Below are 26,389 nucleotides of genomic sequence, written 5' to 3'. Positions count from 1 at the left end.
TGAAGGTGAGCAGAGAGTCTTGACACAAGAGTTTGTAATTCTGTCGAGGATTTTGTATTACTGTACTGTCCAAGCAAGAACGTTATGTGGCAGACATGTTTTAAAATAAAATCTGAGAAGTAAAAAGGGGTGAGTGTGAAGGTGTGAGTTGTATGGAGCCGAGTTGTGATGTATTTTTCAGCTATTGTACCTGGTGCTGAAAAGCCAGCAACACCTTTTGGAGGGCTTGATGTTGAGCTGCTACCTAAGGAAATGCACTAGGGAGATGTCCACCTGAATTATAGTGCAGACATCGTCCATTGAAAGGAAAGGTCATTTATCATTGTCGTTTGGATAGTGGTGACCCTGGTGATGTTCCAATTGCCACAGATATAACCCTACATCCACTTGCATGTCCACGTCTCCCCATTGCCAGTCCGATGGGTGCAGAGTCGGTGAGCACCCGTCCACACATCATGGCCACCGACGACGTTCAGTGGCATTCCGACTAACTGCAGTTCCAGGCGTGGACACGGTACAGGAGTGCCATTTATCAGTAGCCGCGCCATTTTGTTTTCCTTTGTAGCACCAGGTACAAAAGTCAAGGAGCAGTCGTCGATCGGTTCTCTGTGTCTAATTGTGCGGCATCTTGATCTCTTGTCACTCTGCGTAAGAATGGCGTGATTTGCTTGGCCCAGCCATGAGCTATCTGAGTTGGTGTTCCTCTTCTTAATGCTTGAAGCTGTCTGTGGTGGTTGTCTCGCTAAAGTGGGAACAGTAGCCAATAGGTTTCGTCGCATATACAGTAATCATTGTAGTTGCTTAAAAAGGAGGGTACAGTGGAAGACTAGATGCCTGGAGAACAATTCGATTGGCTCTTCGTAAGTCCGTGTGTCATGAAGACCTGTAAATATGTAGTTCTACATGGGTGAAGAGTGTCTGCTCGTCCTGCGAACCAAAGCATTTGGGATTGTGTTATAATGTCTCGGGTAACCACTGTGCAAGTTCAGTGGCAGCAGGAGATGTCATATGAAGCACTGGGCACTTTACCCTGAATGTATGTCATTAAAGCGGTGAAAGTATAACAACAAAATGCATGATTAGAAACCGAGTACAGATTTAATAACCGCTCCGGGGGATTGGGTCTTGATAACACAGCCAAGAGTGCCAGGGCAGTGGTCACTGCGGCCTACATGAAGTGCCTGGAATGGAACGCTCTCTACAAGACCAGTGCGTGAACTTTCGGCACGTGGTCGTCGGGAGCGTGGGGTTGAGTGTTGGCAACCTGGAAGACAAGAGACATGGATCTCGAGTTGAACGGGACAGACGAGGCAAGATAACCTGGTGGAAGTAAGGAATTTGGATCTGGGAAACAACACGGAACGGAGCGCGGCATCATGGGTAAAATCTGCAACCGGGACCGGAAGCCGGAGCTTAGGGGGCACGACCGATGCGTTGGACGGAGGCGTCGAATCGGGGACCAGAGGCGACCTCGACCCGGACCGTGGAAGCCCTGGGACCGAGGACCCCGCAGGCACGCGCGGGGTGCGGCCTGCGTTCCATCAGCTGCCCACGCCGGCGCTAAAATAATTCTCACCGGATCGATATTTCACGAGACAACGCGCAGTGCGACTCGAGTAACAATCAATGGACGGATTTTCACGCTACGATGAACTCTGTAACGGGGGTTTAGGGTTAAAAGGTTCGTGTTTCACTTCGAAGCGATGAACTGTAACTTATCGATCCCCCCCCCCATGCCTTATTTCCCCACTGCTTCACTGTCCTCCCCCCTCCCCCAACCCATCTATGATTTGCAAATCATCATCACGCTCCCATGTTGATGAGTTCCACCACCAATTTGCAGCATTAGCCAATTTCCCCACATAGTATAATACAAAATCTCCTTTCACACCATAATTATTGATTTAGTTGCTTTGTATTTCTTCCATTGAATTTTGGTTCCTGTTTCATTATTAATTAATTTAAGTCGTAAAAGTATATATATATATATACATGTTTAGTGCTGTGCTGCCGAAACAGTTTCTTGATAAGGATTACACTGGGTGGTTTGCCATTGCTTTCCCAACAGGAGTTGGGGCAGGGATTTGGAATTTATTCAGGGCGTACGTGATAGCTCACTTCTGTTCGTGAAGGGCACCATGGGGTCTGACGTCCACTGACTAATGTTGGCAGACGGGATGCCCATTTATCGTCCATCCGAGGGAAGGCGCGCACGCACGCACACACACACACACACACACACACACACACACACACACACACACACACACACACACACACACACACACACACACACACACACACACACACACACACACACACACACACACACACACACACACACACACACACACACACACACACACACAGTAATCGGCATTCTATGCCTTTTCAACATGACAATGTTAATGGCCTTTCCCTGCCAGTGCAATTTTCATTATCTGGCCGTGAGCGGTGGATTCCTTTAAAACCTTCAAACATCCATTCAATTACCTCCTTCTTCAGACACACCTTCCTTCTGTTGTTCTTCCAAGCTACATAACCTACACAATTTCTCTCTCTCTCTCTCCTCCCTAACTCTCTCTCTTTTTCTCCTCCCTCCCTCCCTACCTCTCTCTGTCTCCCTCTTTCTCCTCCCTCTCTCTCTCCCTCTCTCTCCCTCCCTATCTCTCTCTCTTTCTCCTCCCTCCCTCCCTACCTCTCTCTGTCTCCCTCTTTCTCCTCCCTCTCTCTCTCCCTCTCTCTCTCTCCCTCCCTATCTCTCTCTCTTTCTCCTCCCTCCCTACCTCTCTCTGTCTCCCTCTTTCTCCTCCCTCTCTCTCTCCCTCTCTCTCCCTCCCTATCTCTCTCTCTTTCTCCTCCCTCCCTCCCTACCTCTCTCTGTCTCCCTCTTTCTCCTCCCTCTCTCTCTCTCTCTCTCTCCTCCCTCCCTATCTCTCTCTCTTTCTCCTCCCTCCCTCCCTACCTCTCTCTGTCTCCCTCTTTCTCCTCCCTCTCTCTCTCCCTCTCTCTCCCTCCCTATCTCTCTCTCTTTCTCCTCCCTCCCTCCCTACCTCTCTCTGTCTCCCTCTTTCTCCTCCCTCTCTCTCTCCCTCTCTCTCCCTCCCCTATCTCTCTCTCTTTCTCCTCCCTCCCTCCCTATCTCTCTCTCCCTCCCTATCTCTCTCCCTCTCTCTCTCTTTCTCTCCCCTCTCTCTCTGTTTTTTCTCTATCTTCCTCTCTCTCTCTCCTCTCTCTTTCTCCTCTCTCTCTCTCCCCTCTCTCTTTCTCTTGCTCTCGCTCTTTCTCCTCTCTCTCTCCCCTCTCTTTCCTCTCTTTCTGCTCTCTCTCTCTCTCTTCCCTCTCTCTTTCTCTTGCTCTCGCTCTTTCTCCTCTCTCCTCCCCTCTCTTTCCTCTCTTTCTGCTCTCTCTCTCTTCCCTCTCTCTTTCTCTTGCTCTCGCTCTTTCTCCTCTCTCTCTCCCCTCTCTTTCCTCTCTTTCTGCTCTCTCTCTCTTCCCTCTCTCTTTCTCTTGCTCTCGCTCTTTCTCCTCTCTCTCTCCCCTCTCTTTCCTCTCTTTCTGCTCTCTCTCTCTTCCCTCTCTCTCTCCTCCCTCCCTCTCTCACTTTATCCTCACTCCCTGCCTCTCTTTCTCTCCCTCTCTCTCCTCCCACCCTCTCTCTCTCTTTCTGCTCACTCCCTCCCTCTCTCTCCCTCTCTCTCCTCCCTCTCTATCTTTCTCTTCCTCTCTCTCCCTCTTTCTCCTCCCTCCCGCCCCTCTCTCTCTCTTTCTCTTCCACTCTCTCTCCCTGAAGCTTCCTCACCTCCCCCACCCCCCTTCCTGTGACCACAAAATTACACAGTCACGATGACATGATTAAAGGTGACGTGCGGTGACGTCATGTGCACAAATGCCTCCTGCAAAGTGAGTTTTGCAAGCAATGTGCACTGTCAATGCGTGAGGAGTGAAATTTTCGGAGTGAAACGCCCTTCGTTTTAACTTGTACTCTGCATTTTGTTTCTGTGCTCCTGTCTGCCTCTTTTCTGCTTCTCTCCTTCTTTGTCTTCCCCCCTTCACAAGCACACTGCCACTCGTATGGTATTTCCTGCTTCTTCTAGCTTCTCAGTAGTTTAGTAAGGTGAGAGCAAGACACCACCCTCCTCCTCTCCCCTCCTTGGCCCTGCTATCCTGGATGTCTGCACCAGCGGTGCTCGCTAGCTGATGGTGCAAGGGACAATTTGAAATGAAAAACGTTCAGCAGATTGACAAAGCATCAAGTAGGATGAATACAAATATGTAGATTTTGTGGGTAGTGGAAGTTGAGAGAGAGAGAGAGAGAGAGACAGAGGGTTGCGTATTGCTTCACCTTTCCTGCCAGGAAAACGTCCCCCACCATAGTCTAATGCCTCATTGCCTTTCTCACTGTCACCCATTTTATCTCCGTCAATCCAATCTTCCTTATTAGCCACCATTCTCCTCTACTTCTGCCTTTAAACTGTCTGCCATCCTCTCATCCCTCCCACCCAGTCTCCAGGCCAACTGCTTCAATATCTCCCTACGCATCTCTCCCCTTGCAAACTCTGTCTGGATTTCTTTCCCTTGATTCTCTGTCTGCCTCGCTCCCCCAGTTCCAACCGAACACACCTTTGCAGATAAAAGAGACAAAATCCACAGCCCTTGCATTCCTGTCCTCCGCTCCCCCGGGGTATCATAAACACTACTCGGGTTCTAGCTCAGGAGTCAGCCTGTCTGCTCACTTTTACGTCTCATGGCTTTTTGCATCTCCGTCTTGCACCCTATTTCTTATTTATGCATCCTACAACCCTCATTGATTTGAGAAATAAATAAAGAATGGAATGTAAAACATACCAGCAAGCAGAGCAATAAAGGAATGCAAAGTTACGAGTGGAGACACAAGCCCCAAGGCATGAAATGGATGACTCGGATTTACCAAACTATGTTCCTCCCATTGGCAAACACACTTGCCATGAGGTTATTCTGCATTTTTTCAAAAGGATTAGCATAGGTTTATATCTTGAAAGAAACAAATCTTTGGAACTGGAGTGAATGTTTTTGAGTTGGAGGAAAGGTTGGAGGAAGATAAAGGAACCTGGCATCTGGTGCACATGCTGAGAACTACGATGAAAATCTGGACATAATTGCTTGGGCTGAGTTTTCGATTTTGAATTTTGTACAGAGGTGTGGACTAAGGAATTTGGTTACGTATAAAAGTAGGAATCAGAATTCAGGTTGAAAACTGAATCTGGCTGCAATCTGGCTGAATCTGGCTGCAATCTGGCTGCATCTGGATGAATCTGGCTGCAATCTGGCTGCACCTGTCTGAATCTGGCTGAATCTGGCTGCATCTGGCTGAATCTGGCTGCAATCTGGCTGAATCTGGCTGCATCTGGCTGAATCTGGCTGCAATCTGGCTGAATCTGGCTGCAATCTGGCTGCACCTGTCTGAATCTGGCTGAATCTGGCTGCATCTGGCTGCATCTGGCTGCCATCTGGCTGAATCTGGCTGAATCTGGCTGAATCTGGTTGCATCTGGCTGCATCTGGCTGCATCTGGCTGAATCTGGCTGCATCTGGCTGAATCTGGCTGCAATCTGGCTGCACCTGTCTGAATCTGGCGGAATCTGGTTGCATCTGGCTGCATCTGGATGAATCTGGCTGCAATCTGGCTGCACCTGTCTGAATCTGGCGGAATCTGGCTGCATCTGGCTGCATCTGGCTGCATCTGGCTGAATCTGGCTGCCATCTGGCTGAATCTGGCTGAATCTGGCTGAATCTGGTTGCATCTGGCTGCATCTGGCTGCATCTGGCTGAATCTGGCTGCATCTGGCTGCAATCTGGCTGCACCTGTCTGAATCTGGCGGAATCTGGTTGCATCTGGCTGCATCTGGATGAATCTGGCTGCAATCTGGCTGCACCTGTCTGAATCTGGCGGAATCTGGCTGCATCTGGCTGCATCTGGCTGCATCTGGCTGAATCTGGCTGCAATCTGGCTGCAATCTGGCTGCAATCTGGCTGCAATCTGGCTGAATCTGGCTGCATCTGGCTGAATCTGGCTGAATCTGGCTGCATCTGGATGAATCTGGCTGCAATCTGGCTGCACCTGTCTGAATCTGGCTGCATCTGGCTGCATCTGGCTGAATCTGGCTGAATCTGGCTGCAATCTGGCTGCATCTGGCTGCATCTGGCTGAATCTGGCTGAATCTGGCTGAATCTGGCTGAATCTGGCTGCAATCTGGCTGCAATCTGGCTGAATCTGGAAATGAAAATCTGGATGAATGAAGCCGATGAGTCTGGGATCATCGGAAGGAGCCTGGGTAACTTTATTGCAGCTCCGCCAGTTCCTTGTCCAGGCCCAGACAGCATTATTCACTCATGAAGCCCCGAGTTCGCGCTTTTCTGCACCTAATGGAGCAAGAGAGCGGTGCCTCGAGCTTGTTAAATGCACGGCCCGTGAATCAGGTTCCAAAGCGGGGACATGCCGCTTTTCCTGTTCCTGCCGGCAGCATGAAGCGAGAACATTTGCCCGGGACGCCCGGCTCTCAGTGGTCGCTTTGCACAGCTCACAGCAGTTGGCTGTATGGCTGCCTGTCGTGATGGTTGGCCAACTAGTTGGTTGTCTGTCTCGCTGCCTGGCTGGAGGGGAGAGCGATGCGTGCATGTTGTAATGAGATGAAACATCTGCCGCATGTTCGCCGTCTTGGAACGTGACTCAGGGTCACATTGCCTGGGTGCTCGACCAAAACGGTAGCTGGCAAACGGAATGGCATAATGGCAGAAAGGAAGAGGTTCTGGCTGGCAGAGAGTTTGACTCAATGAAGATGGACGACAGGCCGGATGGCATAATGGCAGGGTGGAAGGAATTATCAAAGTAATCTGTATGGTTGTGCTTAACCTAGCTTATAAACACTTTTAATGAATTGTTCGGGTGCAAAATGTTTCTCAACACTGCCTTGTTTCACACCAATATCAATTGACAAAAATAGAAAATGATGCCCACTCCTGAAGTTATCACATTCCCAGCATACCACTGGCTTCATTTACAGTTATCATTTGTTATTAAAGAAAGTCGAGTCTCGTGGAGGAGCTAAAACATATAATGGATCAGGACATAACAGAACAAAAGGAACTGCAGAAAGAGAAGGGGAAACACACCAACAACATAGATGAGGGGAAAATAGTGGGAGACTTGGAGAAATCATGCATGTGGGGAGGAATGAGGGGTAGGGGAGGACATGGGGGTGAACAAGATGTATACAGAAGTAAACTCTCAGGAAGGAAAAGCTGGAAGCTTGGGCAGGGGTGGGCTTTAGAGAGTGGAGGGGGTTAACAGGGGTAGAATGGATTATGGTTTTGGATTGGGGACTATCTGAGATGGTGGTGAACAGCTGTCATGAAGACCTGGAGGGAAGGAAGAATGGGATTGAAGAGAATGTGGAAGTTGGTTCCACAGGTGGGAAAAAAGATGAATGAGTATTGTATTCTGCAAAGTTTCATCACAAGGAGGTTGCTAGCAGACCGTGTGTGCCCTACAGAAACCTTGGGGGGCAGATCCCAGAGAGAGCAGAGGGAGCAAGACCAGAAAGGAAGTGGTAGAAGACAAAGAGACCAGCGACCTGTCTGTGATGTGAAAGTGATAGGCCCATGGACTCGGCTTCATTGCCGAGATTCCAGTAATCTTGGAGCCATTGGTTTCCACTGCTTCAAGCTGAGCAAGGTGTGAAGTAGGTGCCCCAGCCTAGAAGGAAGGGCAGTACTCCATCAAGCTGCGGATGAAGACTTTGTATGTGGATAAGAGTTCAGGTGTGCCAAGGAAGGACTGTGCATGATGGAGGATGCCAGGTCGGCAACTGGCTTTGGAGGCCAACTTTGAAATGTGGTTTGCCTAATAAGGATTATGGCTGATAGTGAGGTGCAAACGTTTGAGTGACTGAACCTCTTCAAGAGGATTGTTAAGAAAGTAGATGGGAGGGTTTTCCAAACAGCCCTTTCGGAGAGACGTAGTAAGAGTGTGAGATTTGTCCGGATTTAAAGACATATTCCAAGTGTTTAGCTAGTTTGTGATTATATCAAGGTATGCAGAGCGGGAAGAGGCTGCTGCCGGCCGATCTGAAGGATGAGAGATGTTACGGTAGAGGGTGAAGTCATCGGAAAAAAAGATAGAGGATTTTCCACGTTTCCATTTTCCAATCCACAGGTGATACATTTTCCAATCTCTTCTATTTATCAGGTCCTTCAAATCCCAGATTTTCCAAATATCTTAACCCAGCTTCCATATCTCCTATCCTACTTCTGATTCAATATTCCAGTTAGCAAACCTCCCATTACAAGGTAACTACACATATCTCCCAGCGATTCTATTTCACAGCTCCCATTATTCCCACCAACCAACTCTTATGCTTCTATCTCAGTGGCGCTATCAGCTGGGCCTGGGGCCACGAAACCCCAAATTAAAGGGGATTTTCAGGCCTAATCCCCTAGCAAACAGCAGGCGCACAGCCTGCCTGACCGCCTGCTTGCCTGCCCATCTGCCCTTTGTCTACATAAAACATGTGAGCAGCCAAAATACATTTTTGATAAATTCCGCTGCAGACATTTGCCATAACGTGGATCAAACATAGTGTAACTGATTGGAAGTACAGTCTTTCCAAAGTATTCAAGTCACTAAAAATTCCACTGTGCACGCAGCACTTCTCTATTTCTATCAGTGTATAAACATGTACTGGTCGTTTGGCAATACCTGCAGTCCTTTCTGAGATAGGAGGTGTGACACTATGAGATGAAGAGCTGCAGGAAGGGAAAGGCATCTTGGATAAATTCAGTCGCAGTGACAAAGGAAGCTTCCCCACCCCTTCTGCTAGGCCGAGCCACCACTTACCTAGCCAAAGCTACATTTTCTTCTGCACACACTTTCTCAACACACACACACACACCCTGTAGCTTGATAAAAACTAATTGATTATTCAGACCCAACACTTATAAATCCTGTTACAGAGAAAGGTGCACAAGGAATCAATAACCACAGACTTTATGGTTGTGAAAACACCGATCTATGCACAAAGCCACCCTCCCAGTCATCTGAGCCAGATTTAGTCATTTAGTCATTAAAAGATAACCATTCACACTGCTTCACCTCGCCTCTCATTGGAGGCCTAGTGCCGTGGCAAGAGCAAGGCAGAGTGGTTTTTTTTAAAGGTTAGAGTGCGTTACTTTGGGCTGGATATCTATCAGTAAGGCCTTTCGGCAAGGCCTTCATGGAGGAGAATGCCTCCCGCCCGGTAAGACAAAGTGTCTCTCATTGGGTGGGGCTCATCAGTGGAGCAGAGTGTTTCCGTGGTGAATGGAAGATTCTGAGAGTGAGGCAAGGTGTCTCTCAGTGAGTGGGATCTCCCTTAGCAACAGAGATCGCCTTTCAGTCCGCAAGTGTTCGCCGAGGTACTGCATGGACTAGAGGTCAGAATGTGGCATTTTGTGGCTGCACTGTTAAGCAACAACCTTGAACAATGGAAGGCAAGAATCAATGGAACCAATAAAGAACATTTGTAACTGCAGAGGCAAGGTGGAACAAAGCAAATGAATGATGAGGAACTCCATCAGTCAGAATTAATTTCATCTCGACGAAGATAAAATCGTTATGACACGTTGGGCCTACATTGACAAACACAAATAATAATTATGGAATGTACGACTTCAGTAATTAGAGTTGGAAAGGATATGCTGGAAAAATAATGATTTGAGTATACTGTACTGCATATTGAACTATATCATCAGACTCCTTTGATAAACGGTACTTTGGCATTATAGAATTATAAAACCTCAAGTCACAGATACCTTTAAAAGTACCTTTAAAATTTCAAAACAAATAAAAAGCACAGGCTTAAACATTATGGGCCAAATTTATGAAGGCAGCACTTTGGGAGCATCTTGCTAACACACTCCGAACCCTTATAGCTGAGATGAAACATCTTTGTACGTGCACAGCTAATCGCTCATCTAAATACCAATTTATGAAGGGAGAAAAAGAGCTGATTAGTTGTGCGTGTCTAAACAGCTGATTCGTCTGTGAAACCCCGCCCATAACTCCAACATCCAATTGAAATGAAGCACTTGCATGGAATCAAAGCACCACGGACAATATTGTTGGAGGGGATTCAGCACATTGCTCCTCATCGTAGGTCGATCCAGGTCATATTGCATTAGATTCAGCACCCATTAGATTCCCAAAAAATATTCCTTCAGGAGATCCATCCATCCCTCCTTCCACTCATCCATTCTTCCTTCCACTCATCCATCCCTTATTCTACCCATCCATTTCTACTTCCTCTCATTCATCCCTCCTTCCACTCATTATTCCCTCCTTCCACTCATCCATCCCTTCGTTCCACTCATCCATCTCAACCATTGATCACGGAAAAGACAATCTGCGAATCTTACTATGATTCACCAAATGTCTGTCCGTCTGTTTGTCTGTCTTTCTGTCTGTTCCCAGGTACCGCAAAAACGGCTGAACCGATCGTAACGAAATTATTGGTGGGTAATCCTGGGACCACCTGGAGTAAAATAGGCTATATTGTTTTTCCAATTTTTTTTCCAATTTTTCCAATTTTCAATTTTTCCAATTTTCCAATTTTTCCAAACACGATGGAATAATATTTACCGATATGAACAGTGATGTGGCTTTTATTGAAATTCCACAAATACTGTTTAGATGTTGATGATTTGCGTGTGATATGATTTAACGGATGTTTACATAAATCGTTTAAAATTTAAAAAAGCCTTCAATTTCTGATATTTTGCCTTTTCATTTGGGCCTCCCAATTGAAGCCCCGCCCATAGTATAGGGCGGGTACCGTTGCTAGTGTGTATAATTTCTGCAGCCGAACTATGCTTCCCACATGTACGCCACTCTGAGTAATCTGGATTGAAGTGATCGATGATGGTTATTGAAACATCTCTCACGGTTTATGTTTGGGTTGTATACACAGTATAAAATTAATTAGTGGCGATCTATTTATGATGCATGCAGGTCTGGTGACGTTATAACAGCCTCCACTCTTCTTGGAAGGCCTTCCACTAGATGTTGGAACATTGCTGCGGGGATTTGCTTCCATTCAGCTACAAGAGCATTGGTGAGGTCGGGCACTGATGTTGGGCAATTAGGCCTGGCTCGTAGTAGGCGTTCCAATTCATCCCAAAGGTGTTCAATGGGGTTGAGGTCAGGAAACTGTGCAGGTCAGTCAAGTTCTTCCACACCGAACTCGACAAACCATTTCTAAATGGACCTCACTTTGTGCACGGGGGCATTGGCATGCTGAAACAGGAAAGGGCCTTCCCCCAGCTGTTGCCACAAAGTTGGAAGCACACAATCATCTAGAATGTCATTGTATGCTGTAGCGTTAATATTTCCCTTCACTGGAACTAAAGGGCCTAGCCCGAACCATGAAAAACAGCCCCAGACCATTATTCCTCCTCCACCAAACTTTACAGTTGGCACTATGCATTCAGGCAGGTAGTGTTCTCCTGGATTCCGCCAAACCCAGATTAGTCCGTTGGACTGCCACATGGTGGAAGCGTGATTCATCACTCCAGAGAACGCGTTTCCACTGCTTCAGAGTCCAATGGCGGCGAGCTTTACACCACTCCAGCCGACGCTTGGCATTGCGCATGGTGATCTTAGGCTTGTGTGCAGATCCTCGGCCATGGAAACCCATTTCATGAAACTCTCGACAAACAGTTGTTGTGCTGACGTTGCTTGCAGAGGCAGTTTGGAACTCGGTAGTGAGTGTTGCAACCGAGGACAGACGATTTTTACGTGCTACATGTATATATACATACCTGGGTTTTTAATTTGTCAAATATTCACTTTAACTGTTTCCAACCTAGTTAAAAGAGGCATTTGTAACATTGCTGGTGTTGGATTAATGCGTCGGAGAGCCTAATTAACCTAATTTGAGTTTCAGGAGAAGCTCCCTGGGGCTGGTGAGTCTGGGGTTGCGTTTATTGCTAAATTTATCGGACGGGCGATGTGGAGGAAAACAGCGAAACGCATGTCCATTAGGCACAGAAATTGGCCTAATAAATTGCGCAAATCGGCCTTGCGTGTGGCTTTCGTGGATGGTCCAAACCCATCCGTCTGCAGCAGTTGTGAACGAAACCGGGAGCCGGGTGGGAAATACATCTCGACGACTCGGTTGTGTTTTCGTTTGGATTCGAACACGAAGCGCGCGAGCGGACATGAGGGATTGCTTGGGATTGTTCTGCTTCCTGCACCCAAACAATAGGCTTCTCGACTCATGCTTTACGAGCCTTGTCTGCCTGCCACAGCAGCAGCAGAAATGAAATCAATGATTACATATGCTTGGCAGGCAGGAAGGCAGACGAGCTCGTAGGTGGCAGTGGATATACATGGACATGCAGGCAGACAATTATTGGGTCACCGTGATAGACACGGTGAGGCTGGCAGGTTAAGTGGCGGGCAGCTCAGACAGGTCGAAATGTTGTTCGGGGATGCAATGCTCTGCTCGGACATTTGGTTTGTGCCGATGCTTGTATGTTTGGCTTCGTGCAATGAAATTCGTTTAGATCTCGGGTGTCGGGAATTATATCTCGAGGGCCCCAAACGCCCAAGATAACATTGCTTTCTGTCCGGTGCCTTTAAAATCCAATAGAGCATTTTTATGATAATGTTTGTATCCTTAGAGATTAGGTTTTCCAATTATTATTGCTATTATAGCTGTGTGCCTCATTTGCTGCCTGGAATATGGTTGGTGGTGCACGTGTCCGAGGCTGGGATGATATTTGACTGCAGATGACTGGGCAATGGCTAGCACCGGCTGGGTATGAAAATGTAGTTTAATATGGAGCCCTGCGAGCGTGCAGCGTTTTGTAATGTCATCCCCGGCCAAACCCCCTCGGGGATCCCACGAGATGGGGGCCATGGTGGCTAGTTTGGCTAATCAGCCAGGAGCCGGTCGGTCCCCGATGGAACTTTATCTTGGAGTTTCATCAGCGTCTGAAACAACTTCATTTGCCTCATTTGAGTGCAAAGAAATATGCGAAATGCGAGAGGTATTTTATGGCTTCTTCATGTTGGGAGGGAAGGATTATGGAGCATTTGGAACTTGCCTTAGTGTGGTTTCACATTTCAAACACAAAAATAATGTTTATACCCCAGAAAAGTCAAATCGCTGCAGTGTTGTACACAGCTTTAAATGTGCAAAGGAATGGCAGGACGGCTGAGGTATGCATGCTCACCACTAAACTGTCGAGCTTGGGTTTGAATCCGGCCCAGCTATAGACTGTCATCCTGGTGTTTCACAGGCATGGTGAAACAGCTTTTCTTTTTTTTGTGTGTACAAGATCGAGGCTCGTGTAAGAGCTAACATTAATTACAAAAAACAAACGGACACATAAAAAAACATAATAAAGGGAGCGGGAGACAAGATGGGGAGAGAGGGGGAAGCACACAAGTACATCAGGAGAGAACAGGGACATTGGGAGATATGTGGGAGGGAGAGGGCTTGGGGGGAGGAGGCATGGGAAGGCGGGGGGGGGGGCAGGGTGGGAGAGATATAAAACACATGGACACTGCTAGGACTTCCAGGAAAGAAGTCGGTATTTCAAAAAAAGTGGATCTAGGGTGAATTAACTGGGGTAGAAAAGATCAAGGTTTTGGATGGGGGAAGATAAAAGATGGTGGTGAACAGCTGTTTTAAAGACCTGGAGGGAGGAGTGGAATTGAAGAGAGTGAGGGAGTTTGTTCCAGAGGCAGGAGAAAAGAGGAATGAAAGAGTGAAGGTGAGCAGAGAGTCTCGATTTTGGCAGTTTTAATCTTTGTCAGATTTTGGGAGATTAATTGTATTTTTGGTTGGTGGATATATAAACTTTATACATCTCCAGGATTAATTGGTGGATGTTAATAATTCCTCATATATAATGAAAAATACACCTGTATATATATATATATATATATATATATATATATATATATATATATATATATATATATATATATATATATATATATATATATATATATATATGTATGTGTATATATATATATATATATATATATATATATATATATATATATTGTTGCGGTTCTCTACGCCGCCCTTAATCCCCTTATCAAGGGGGGATTAATCCCCTTGTCTTTCTGGGCTTGGCGGAACCGAGACTTGAGACGTCCCTCCCGGACACACGCAGAGTAGGGTTTCGGGACTACTTTTCACTCGTACCTAATTCCCCACGCTGCCCTGGGAGCGCGGAAACAAGCCTCGCACGAACCACGTGTGATGTGAGTACACCGAGCGGATTGCGTACACATGGTCCGCGCAGTCTTACTTAGTGGAACCCGATTGGAGCGATCTTATTCGTGTCACGCTTAGTCAATCGAAGAAACCACAGGAACGATCGAATCAGGAATAAGGAAGAACAAATGATTTAATTATTTCCCACACATATATACAGGTTCAAGGACGAAGAGACACAGAGTATTCCTTAAGCAATCTTAACTTATCCCTTGGACAACGGGCCCGTCTCACACTCACACAGGGAATTGCAGATGGGCAGATGTTCCCCAACGCGTCCAGAGATGGTTCCCGTCCGGCTCTCCACGGTCCCAGGCACGTCCCGCGAAGATGGTGGCAGGCGAAGGCAGGGGCTCGTAGCGCATCTCCCGAACAAGCAGATGATGGGGCGGAACGGCTAAGGGCGGACTTTAGCGCGGCTGGCAGTTACTCAGCCTTGCTCACTCACGCGTCTCAAATGCGCTGTATTCGTTATAAGCGCATCTGGCTGCGCCCGCGTATATGTACTGTTCGCGCACACGGCCAACTCCTCTTCTTCGATACACTCCGAGCTGGTTAGCGCGCATTCTCGTGCAAGTTCTCTGCTCAACAGCTTTCACCGCTCATCAAGTTCTTTCGCCAATCCTTTTGCCGCAAGTCCTTTGCTGTAAGCCCTGCGTTCCTCTGCGAGTCCTCTATCTTTCTCTCTCACAGCAAGTCCTTTGCATCGATCCTTTACAACGCGAGTCCTGTCGAGGGCTCTCGCACAGCCGGTTTTATAGCTACGGCGCTACGCCCCCCGAGCCTTCTGGAACTCACCCGAACCTTCTCACCACGCCCTCTGACGCCACGCTGCCGTCACCACCTCCGAGCTCTGATTGGCGGCTCGTGCTTACCGTCATCCCTTCTGCCGCTCCGCCCTCGACTCCGTCCCGAACTTCCTAGGCCTGCCTCGTGTTAACTCGCCCAATAATCAACCAATGCTTAGCAAACTGGATCGAGCTTATGGTGGCTGGGAAATCGGTGGCAAGTAGGGCCTATTCTCCTGGCTCCTACTCAACGCAGAATTAACACTGGAAAGGAACTAAGCTTACAAATACGAAGACATAACTATACTATTGCGAGGCTACATGTTGCTTGTGTGACTAACTATGGGGGGCAAACTTTAACCTTTATTAAACTCATTTGACAGACTCTAAACCACAACAATATATATATATATATATATACAGTATATATATATATATATATATATATATATATATATATATATATATATATATATATATATATATATATATATATATATATATATTGTTACGGAATCGGAGCACGGCACTCCCGTTAGCAAGGGGAGGTTAATCCCCTTGTCTTGTTAAGCTGGCCGTCTCCGTTCCTGGACCCACCCCGCTCCTTTGTTGAATGGGATTGGCCAAGGTGATCGGTCAAGGGATTCCCGGACACCTCTGCCAATCCCTCCACAAAGCAGGTGGATGGCCCCGCTCGAATCCCAGACAAGATGGAGTTTGCCGAGCGGTTTAGCAATCCGGAATCCGAGCCGTTAGCAAAGGACTAACCCGATTCATGAGCGGTTCTGCCAAAATCATGCCACAGATATTCAATAGAGAAAACACGAAGATGATCGGACGAGAATGAAAACCAAAGAATAAGGAGGAACATGTATTTATTAATTATGTGCAACAAACCAAAGAAAAAGGGGAAACGACCGTAATTTACAGAAGAAGAAGAAGACCAGCGCAATTCTTAAACACTCTTACTTATTCCCAGGGACAAAACAAACAGAACAAACTCACGTACACTAATGGGGTTTTGCCGGCAGGAATGGCGGGAAGGATGAGAAGGGCAGACGGTCCACAGGGCTGGTGGCAGGGAGGTTCAGGAATCGCGGCACGCCATTGGTGGCCCACGTGAGCGTCCACGCTCCGGTGCAGTGGCGAAAACCCGGTCGTCAGTGCTGGTTGGTAACGCGTCTCTCTCCAGTGTTCCTTTCTCATGAACCTCCTCCCGCGTCTCTCTTTCGCACTCGTCTCTCCTCCCGCATCTCTCTTTCGCACTCGTCTCTCCTCCCGCGTCTCTCTCGTGGGGGCCTCGCGCCAAGGGTTTTATAACCACGCCCTTGGAACCCTCTCGAACCCTCTAGATGTTTCTTGCCACGCCCTATCAAGCCATGCCCACCGAGCCCTGGTTGATCGTTAAGGGCTCTCAGGCTCCAGCTTTGATGACGAGGCGGCTCCTCCCTCTTCTTCTCCGATCCTGGCCTCGTGGGCAATGGAGTTTGGGGCGAAGAAAACAGCCTAACTGTTACTGGCACCTTGCAGAGAGGAGATGATTGGGGATAAATCGAAAGGGGAACTATCTTATTTGATTGATGCAACGTAGAGTCAACGATTGGAAACACAGCCTTACCTGAAACACATATTAATGAAATAACTAAAGAGAGGTCCTAAAGTGTCCTACGTGTTGCTCGTGGACTAACTAAGGTGCAATCTTTAATTAACAGCCAATGAAGGGGAAATGTACACAGGGGTTATTTATAAGGGAATTTACTACTAAATTTACATGTGAAGGTTCTAAAAACCGTAACACAATATATATATATATATATATATATATATATATATATATATATATATATATAAATAAATAATATATATATATATATATATATATATATATAAATTATATATATATATATATAAATTATATATATATATATATATATATATATATATATATATATATATATATATATATATATATATATATATATTGTTACGGTTCTCCGCCACCCTTCTTCCCCTTAACAAAGGGAGATTAATCCCCTTGTTCTTTCTGGGCTTGACGGAACCGAGAGACTTGAAACGCCTCTTCCGGGCAAAACGCAAAGTAGGGTTTCGGGACCAAGTCTCGCTCGTACCTAAATCCCTGCGCCGCCATGGAAGCGAGGAATCAAGCCTCACACGAGCCACGTGTGATCTGGGAACACCGAGCGGATTGAATACCACGTGGTCCGTGCAGTTTTAGGTAGTGGAACCCGATTCGAGCGGTTCTATTCGTACCATGCTTAGCCAATGAGGAAATCACAGGAACGATCGAATGGAAAAAGGAAGAACACAGGTTTAATTATTATTCCCACACGTATATACAATGATCGGGACGCAGAGACACAGAGCAGCACTTAAACAGTCTTATCTTCCCTCCCAGACTCGGGCCCGTCACACTCACACAGGGAATTGCAGATGGGTTGATGTTCCAGCCAGAAGCGTCGACGTGGTCGTCCAGGAACGGCCCCGTCCGGCTCTCCACGGTCCCAGCACGTCCCACGAAGAAGGCAAGCAGGCAGTGGAAGGAACCTCGTAGCGCGTCTCCTGAACAAAAGCAGCCGATGAGGTAGAACGGCAAATACACGTCTCTCAGCGCGGACGGCGGTTACACAGCCGTTATCACTCGCGTGACTTAATGCACTGTATGCAGCTCGGCCTCCAGCTCAACTGAGCGTCACTTTATAATCGCGCGTATTCCGGTTCATGTGCGTCTTTCATCACCCTCATATCTCTCAAAGTTCTTTGACGCTCTCAACTCCTGCTCGTCAACGATTCCTCCTGGTTGGTCAATGCGCGCGAGTCCTCTTGGGGGCTTTGCGCGATGGGTTATATAGAGACACCCCGAACCATCTTGAACCCTCTCGAACCTTCCAACCACGCCCTGTGACGCAGTACTGCCGCCACAACCTCTGAGCCCTGATTGGTGGCTCGTGCTTACTGTCAGCTCCTCTGCCGCCCCTCATTTGGCTCCGCCCCGACCCTCCTAGGCCTACCTCGTGTTAATTCGCCCAAAATGAACCAAAGTTAGTGCAAAGGGGCATGAGGCTAGGGAGGCTGGAGAGACAGTCGAAGTAGGACCTATTCTCCTTACTCTACTCAACACAGTACTAACATAGGAAAAGGCCTAAGCTCACAAATACTAAGAAATAACTGCACTATCACGAGGCTACATGTTGCTTGTGTGACTAACTATGAGGGGGAAATTTTAACCTTTATTATACTGACTGTACAAACTCAAAACCGCAACACTACCCATCTCCCTCGTCAGACTCGTCCCCGAGTCGAACCTACAAAAATTGGAACGACCGGTTTTGAGAAAGATCTGGGACTAACTTTTACATGTACATGTGACATATAGATGTGGTTCCCTCTAACATTTACTCTAACCCGTGTATGCGGCAGTTTAAAAACACTAAATATGTCCCACCTACTGCGTTGAGTAGCTACTCTAACAGAATCACGCCCACAATTAACCGAATACGGAATTTGTTAAACTAAACATAGAGCCGGTGGGCAGCATTTTTATATACAAGCACAAAACCTACTCCTTATTTACAGTTCTATGACCCAGGCCTGTCCTTTTTGGAAAGAAGATTTGAGGGGAGAGAAAGCACAGCAAAATACACAAACACACTCAAAAGTCATATTTGCTGCTTGCTTCTTGCATCTTCTTCTTGCATCTTCTGTGTGCTCATATCGAACCGGCAAGCCCCCAGACCGGCATACAGGCCATTCCTGCTCTTCAGGGCTAAATAAACTTTCAATTCTTCTCGTCCCTAGCACACAATAATAAAAATACACAAAAACTGTGTTTATTGTATTTTGCCAACAGGGCCAACCCTATGTGGTCCGACTGCGTGACATTTATGCCACTCAAAACAAGTGGTCCGAAGATGCAAGGTGAATTTGCAGCAAAGTGCTACACAGGTGAGGTGTGAGGCCACAAAATCTGTGGTCCATAAGTGTAATGTGCAGCAAAGTGTTTGTGGCAGCAAAGTGCTGCACAGATGCAACAAAGTTATAACCAAAGGATACGGCAACAAAGTGCTGCGCAGTTCGGCTGCACAGATGCAGCAAAGTGCAGCAGGGGTGCTGCAGAGGTCGATGGTGCTGCACAGTTCCACCTCCAAAATGGTCCTGGGGTGGGGGGAGAGACAAAGCACGATGAGCAAAGCGGAAAGGGCACAAAGGTACACAGAAATACAAGGTAATGCAGCATGAGGGGCGCGGAAGAGCGAGCAGAGCAAGCTCGTCCCTAACCATCCGTACCCCCAAATGTCAGCTTACATTTCCCTAGCCCTTCCTGGTATTTACAAATTCGCCTCTACGTCTTGTCTCCCATATCCCCCTCTAATCCAAATTCGTCTCCCAATCCCTCCCAGGAAGGAAGGAATGGAACAAACACAATGTCCCATTACGTCATGATGCGTCTTACTCACTCAACAGTTCACTTGATCCTGGTGCGGAGCTTCGTCCTCCTTGGTGAATGGCTTGTAGATGGCGCGAAGGGAATTCCTCAGTTCCTAACTACACGAACTGACATTAACTCTTAAACTACCCGGGGTCATACCCTGCCAATTGGCCTCTTTGAACTATGTGGTTCTAAAAACCGGATTCCCATTGACCACTCTGCGGTGCCCCTGAATTTGGGTCTCACTCCCCAATTTTTCATACTATGCCCTTGCATAATTTTGGGGCTGGGTCGTGTGGCTCCACTAGCAGGTCTAACTACCTGCGCACCTCCACCACTGAAGTCGCCACCTGAGATTACCTGCTCCTGCGACTACCTAAAATGGGGAAGGCCCCTTGTGGCACTTTACCCCTCTGATGCCCTCCTTGGCATTGGGCAACCCGGGTCCTTCGCTTGGATCATCGGGTCCCACTGAACAACTCACAACTACCCTAACTGGCTCCCAGAGCCTACCTGCGCCCTTTACCTGGCCGACAAACTACCAGTGGGGGAGTGCCCCAATAACCATATGCACCATTAAGCCACACGCCCAGCCATTTCACTGACTCAAGCACCCAACCAAAGCACTTCATTGCCACTACGTGGACCACAGGTGTGAATATCCAAACAATTTACCTGAGCCCTCTACCTGACTTTAAACTACCCCCCCCCCCCGGGCTTTCGTGAATGGGTCCATCTCCCCCAATTCACTCCTTCGCACCATGCATTCCACACCTTTTATTGCACACCAAGCATTCCACACCAAATATTCTAACACACCATTCGCACACCTTGTATCTCGCACACCTTTTATGCTCACTCCTCAAACCATACCCTTCAACACAATTCCACTTTTTCTCAACCCACAAATCCTCACACACACAGCATCATCTGTCTAACTGCTTTTCCCCATAATCCCTTTAGACTAAGCACACCCTTCGTCATTAACATCCATCTGAGCTACCTACGTCCCCACTAGAGCACAATGTCCCTACTTAAATCTTTTGTCTTCTAAAGTCATCTAAATTCCCTAACAATTATCCTAGCCCTCCCTCGGCTAGCTTCGGTGTCCCATGGAGGTAACCATCTCTGGCCCCTCCATGTGCCTAACACTGCCATCCCCCTAATCTAATGCTTATGGGCCCAGATGAGGAATGGTAAAACTACCATTCCTCCACGCAGGGTACCATTCCCCATTCGTCCACGACACTTGAGCCTCTCCAAGTGGGAATACATCGTCATGGCTCACCTAGAAAGGCCGAGCGATCCGTGCGGGTGGTTGGTCTACTTTAGGTTGGGTCCATCCGGCATTTTCGATCCAGGGGACGAGGCATGGATGGGCCAAGGTTCAGAGCGCCATCTGTGCGCGGGGCCTCGCGGTCCCACGCACGATGGCCCAACCGCCCACGGTCAGAGCCCCGCGCCCGCCAGGGGGCACGGCTCCGAACTCTCCTACCTCCCCTTGAACCTCACCGTTCGCCTTTACCGCCATGGCGCAGCACCAACCATACAGGGTGGGGGCCGGCACGGATCGTTCACGCCGGTCCTTGTGAGACCGCCGTGGCATCGATCCCCGCCGGTCCCTGCCGCACACAACTCACTGAGGGCTCACATCGGCTATCCGTCGCGCTAAATGCTACCCCGGTCTGTGTCGATGCTTGAGCCGCGTTCTCACCACACCTCGCGACCCACTCTGCACTCGCACACCGCGGCGCCCCCATACACTCCATACATTCTGTTACAGCACGCTCTCCTCTCACGCTCTCTGGTGTGCATTCCCCCTCGCACACCGAACTCGCACCTGCACACCTAGGTGCACTCACACCTTCCACACAATCCGTTACACACTCTCTCGTTACGTACTCTGTAACACCCACGGGTGTGCACTCTCCTGGTACACACCCAATCATCATCGCACACTTTTTCTCCATGCTCTCGGGTGTGCACTCCTCTGTTACGCACTCTGTAACACACTCTTCTCCGACACACTCTTCCCGCACACAGTCCGGTGTGCATTCTCCCTCACACTCTGTAACACACTTTTCTCGCACACACTCTGTCATACACACGCTCCGGTGCACACTTTTCTCTCACACGCGCGCCATTCACTCTCGTACACCGCACAATGGACCTTCCACGACCGCCCAGGTTTCGTCCATGTCACAAGCGCGCCGAAAACCTTTTCATGCCAAACACATTCCTACTCACCTTGGGGACCTTCTTCTCCGGCAGCACCTGCAAACTTTTCATTTTATTAGCAAGCACAACCTCACGATGCGAACACGAACTTTGTGTGCATTCCATTTCTACCTCCCACGATTTATTTACTTTCTCTGCCGTCTCTTCGGCCCCAATCATTTTTATACGAATTATTTCTTCGACGACCGCAGGCGCGTATGAATTTTCCCTGTCCAATTCGGCGACCGTCGATTTTTCTACACCCCGTGTCGCGATTTCTATACCCTCGGTCAACTTGGCTGCGCTCTGCCCAAGCTCGCCCTCCACACGTTCCTCATATCGCTTCACCCCGTTGCGTCCCAATGCGACCTCTTCGCTCAGCCTGCGCCTTATGTCCTTCCCTGCTTTTTTCGTGTTCTTCTTCGACGCCGCCATAAAGTTTTCCAATTCCCGGGTGGATTTGTCCCCCATTTCTTTCAATTGGTTCTTTTGGATGTCCATTTTGTTTTGCAACCCAAATAACCCATCTTTCATCTCCTTGGTGGATTTATCACCAATTTCCTTCATTTGATTCTTTATCTCTTTCGTGTCTTCACCTGACCTGACCATAAAGGCCATCATTTGTGCCATAAATAGGTCCATATTCATTGGCGCCGCGGGCTCGGCTTCCGCTGCCACGTGCGAGGCGCCGCCATTTTCTACCCCTGCTGCCGGCCCCTCTTCAGTTTCCTCCTCTTCTACCAATTCTTCCCGTGGGTCCTGGGTCATTAAATCTTCCTTATCATCTACCCCCACCGGCATTCGACCGCCTTGACTAGCCATGGTACGAATACAATTTGGCTTTTAATACTAAATTTCGTCCACTCGCAATTTGGAGCCAACTCGTCCAAAAAAATTTGGTTAGGGTTCCAGATCCCACTCCCGGACACGAAATGTTACGGCCAATATGTAAATTTGGGGTCCAAAATTTTGTCCAAAAATTTTGTCCCAGGTTCCAAATCCCCACTCCTGACTACCAAATGTTACGGTTCTCTGCCGCCCTTCTTCCCCTTACCAAGGGGGGATTAATCCCCTTGTTCTTTCTGGGCTTGACGGAAACGAGGGACTTGAAATGCCTCTTCTGGGCAAAACGCAAAGTAGGGTTTCGGGACCAAGTCTCGCTCGTACCGAAATCCCTGCGCCGCCACAGAAGCGAGGAAGCAAGCCTCGCATGAGCCACGTGTGATGTGGGTACACCGAGCGGATTGAGTACCAGGTGGTCCATGCAGTTTTAGGGAGTGGAACCCGATTCGAGCGGTTCTATTCGTACCAGGCTTAGCCAATGAGGAAATCACAGGAACGATCGAATGGAAAAAGGAAGAACACAGGTTTAATTATTATTCCCACACGTATATACAATGATCGGGATGCAGAGACACAGAGCAGCACTTAAACAGTCTTATCTTCATGCCCAGACTCGGGCCCGTCACACTCACACAGGGAATTGCAGATGGGTTGATGTTCCAGCCAGACGCATCGACGTGGTCGTCCAGGAACGGCCCCGTCCAGCTCTCCACGGTCCCAGCACGTCCCGGGAAGAAGGCAAGCAGGCAGTGCAAGGAACCTCGTAGCGCGTCTCCCGAACAAAAGCAGCCGATGAGGTAGAACGGCAAATACGCGTCTCTCAGCGCGGCCGGCGGTTACATTACACAGCCGTTATCACTCGCGTGACTTAATGCACTGTATGCGGCTCGGCCTCCAGCTCAACTGAGCGTCACTTTATAATCGCATGTATTCCGGTTCGTGCGCGTCTTTCTTCACCTGCGTATCTCTCATAGTTATTTTACGCTCTCAACTCCTGCTCGTCAACGATTCCTCCTGGTTGGTCAATGCGCGCGAGTCCTCTTGGGGGCTTTGCGCGCTGGGTTATATAGATACACCCCGAACCATCTTGAACCCTCTCGAACCTTCCAACCACGCCCTGTGACGCAGTACTGCCGCCACAACCTCTGAGCCCTGATTGGCGGCTCGTGCTTACCGTCAGCTCCTCTGCCGCTCCTCATTTGGCTCCGCCCCGACCCTCCTAGGCCTGCCTCGTGTTAATTCGCCCAAAATGAACCAAAGTTAGCACAAAGGGGCATGAGGCTAGGGAGGCTGGAGAGTCAGTAGAAGTAGGACCTATTCTCCTTACTCTACTCAACGCAGAACTAACATAGGAAAAGGACTAAGCTCACAAATACTAAGAAATAATGACACTATCGTGAGGCTACATGTTGCTTGTGTGACTAAGAGGGGGAAATTTTAACCTTTAATATACTGACTGTACAAACTCAAAACCGCAACAATATATATATATATATATATACATACATATATATATATATATATATACATACATATATATATATATATATATATACATACATATATATATATATATATATCTATATATATCTATATATATATATACATATACATATATATATATATATACATACATATATATATATATATATATATATATTGTTACCGTACTAACACAATTGGTGTCCAAAATTTGGGCTAAATAAATTTAGTCCCAGGTTCGAATCCAACTCCTGACAACCAATTGTTACAGACGTGGCTTAGATGTTAGTTTACCGAGCGGTTTTGGTATGACCACGTCTGCACAAGTTACCGATTATACTCGACGTTGACGAAGCCGCGCCACGCTGGCTCAATAAGAAAAAGAAGACACCCGGCTGGGTTATAAAATGACGACACCAGGGATACGGTTCTCAAGACCTCCGGAGGAGATTATATTCGTTACGGAAAAGGTTAGATTACAGGGGCTAGAGGTACAACATAGAAAGACAAGCACTTAGACACAATCTTATATTATTCCCCAACAGACGACAGGCAAACGGGACAACGGCTGACTCACACGGGGGTTGATGGAAAGGACAGGCGGGTAGCGATGGCTCCAGGTGCACCTGTGCTCAAAGGTTAGAATCGACCCGGTCCGGTCCAGAGATGCGGGGAGGTCTCGTCGCAGCGCTCAGAGGTGACGTTCTTTCTCAGGCGGGTTCTCTTCCTCTCAGCGGTCGTAGGCAAGGCAACGTTCTTTCTCCAGCTGGGGGCGCATCTGTCGTCACATCCGGCGCGGGGCCGCGTATATCCGGCGGGGAGTGACACGCCCTCGGCTCGTTAGCGCCGCCCCAGATGGAATCGGCACGTTGCTTCTCATTGGGTGCGTGCGGGGGGGTTTACCAGGCTCCGCCCTTGACGAGGAGCTGACAAGGAGCCCCTTCGTGGTAACCCCGTGGAGCGCATGGTCTGGAGCGCATCGTCTGGAGCGCATCGTCGATGGCGGCGAACCGAGCCGGTGGGAGGACGCACACTCCCCCCCGCGCAGCGCCGTGCCCCTCTGTTGTTGTAGACGGGGAAGAAGATGGGAGGAGGTATGGGAAAGGTCCTAAACTCACTACTGATGCCATATAATCACATTCTGGTGCAACGAAGAGTCATAATTAATGGAAACGAGGCCTTAACTGACATAGACTAAGAATAACTAGGAAGATGTCCGAAAGTTGTCTACGTGTGGTGCGGTGGACCTGGGCACGACATTTAATGGGGGAATAAGGGGAAGGTCGGCTCTACTGATTGTTATTTACATGCAATGGGACTAGGGAATGGGGGATTGGGGAAAGTTGGGGAGTATTGGAGAAAATAGGGGAATATTTACAAGCGGATATGGAGGCCAAATTCCATATTCGCAACATTGCACCCTTCTCTACCCTCGGGGCGTCCCGACCCGATAAATTTTTACCTACTTTAGTGTGGCACGCAATGTAGTTCCCTCTACTATTAACTCTACCCTGAGTGCGACAGTTTTACAGATATTCACAAATGAGTAAATATGTCCCCCTGCGACGTTGCACCCTTCTCCTCACAGAAACACACCCACAGGATAACCGAATCCGGAAAGAATTCGCAAACTACACATACAGCCGGTAGGGAGCATTATTTACAAGACTACGCTGCTATTTACACTACGATCCAGGACCTGTTTTTGGAGGAACACATGCAGATGTTATGCATAGAGAGAGCGCGCTTGCCAACATCGATACACCAACCCACGAGTGCTCTGTGGCCGACGGCCTTTAATAACGTGCAGAGCACCCTTCCCGAGCATCAAAAGCACCACCCCACCACCAATCGGTGCAGTCACCATTGTTCATTGGAATAAAAATAAATTCGACAACCCCTAACCCTGCAGGTGTCTCTTGCTCTTCGTGTGGCCTTCAGTGGTGTTAATTAACAGTGGTTCACCTTTATGGCATAGGTGCCACGTTGACCCATAGGTCCATCCCCGGGTGGTGCTTGGCCGCAAACGAACTGCGGTCCATTGTGGGTGGCCACAAACATTGCGGTCCATATGGTGTATCGATCCCGGCAGCAAACAGCGAAAGTGCAGGCCCACAACTGCGCAGCCAGCACCTCTCTCTCCTTTCTCTCTACCCCAAAGCCAGATCCTCGGAGGTGGGAGACAAAAGAAGCAGACAAGTGAGTAAGGTGGTAAGGGCGCAAAAGTGCACGCAATGTAAGGTGATGCACACTGGGGGCACATGGGAACCAGGTGAGACAGGTACGTTCCTATCGTACGCCCCCCCC

At 48.2% G+C, this 26,389-nt stretch overlaps 1 protein-coding gene across 1 annotated transcript in view; it reads right to left on the bottom strand.

Moving 5' to 3' along the window:
• The window catches only part of LOC137425200 (ephrin-B1), a 252,193-nt gene extending 226,019 nt beyond the window's left edge, over positions 1 to 26,174 (bottom strand). Inside the window, exon 1 of the mRNA XM_078776397.1 lies at positions 26,048 to 26,174. The gene's annotated coding sequence lies outside the window, so the exon portion shown is untranslated. The remainder of the gene's footprint in view (positions 1 to 26,047) is intronic.
• Between the last annotated feature and the right edge of the window lie 215 nt (positions 26,175 to 26,389).

This window comes from Myxine glutinosa, chromosome 4, assembly GCF_964187855.1.
Source record: "Myxine glutinosa chromosome 4, kmMyxGlut1.1, whole genome shotgun sequence".
NCBI classification, from domain to species: domain Eukaryota; kingdom Metazoa; phylum Chordata; class Myxini; order Myxiniformes; family Myxinidae; genus Myxine; species Myxine glutinosa.
This window is presented reverse-complemented; position numbering and strand designations above follow the sequence as displayed.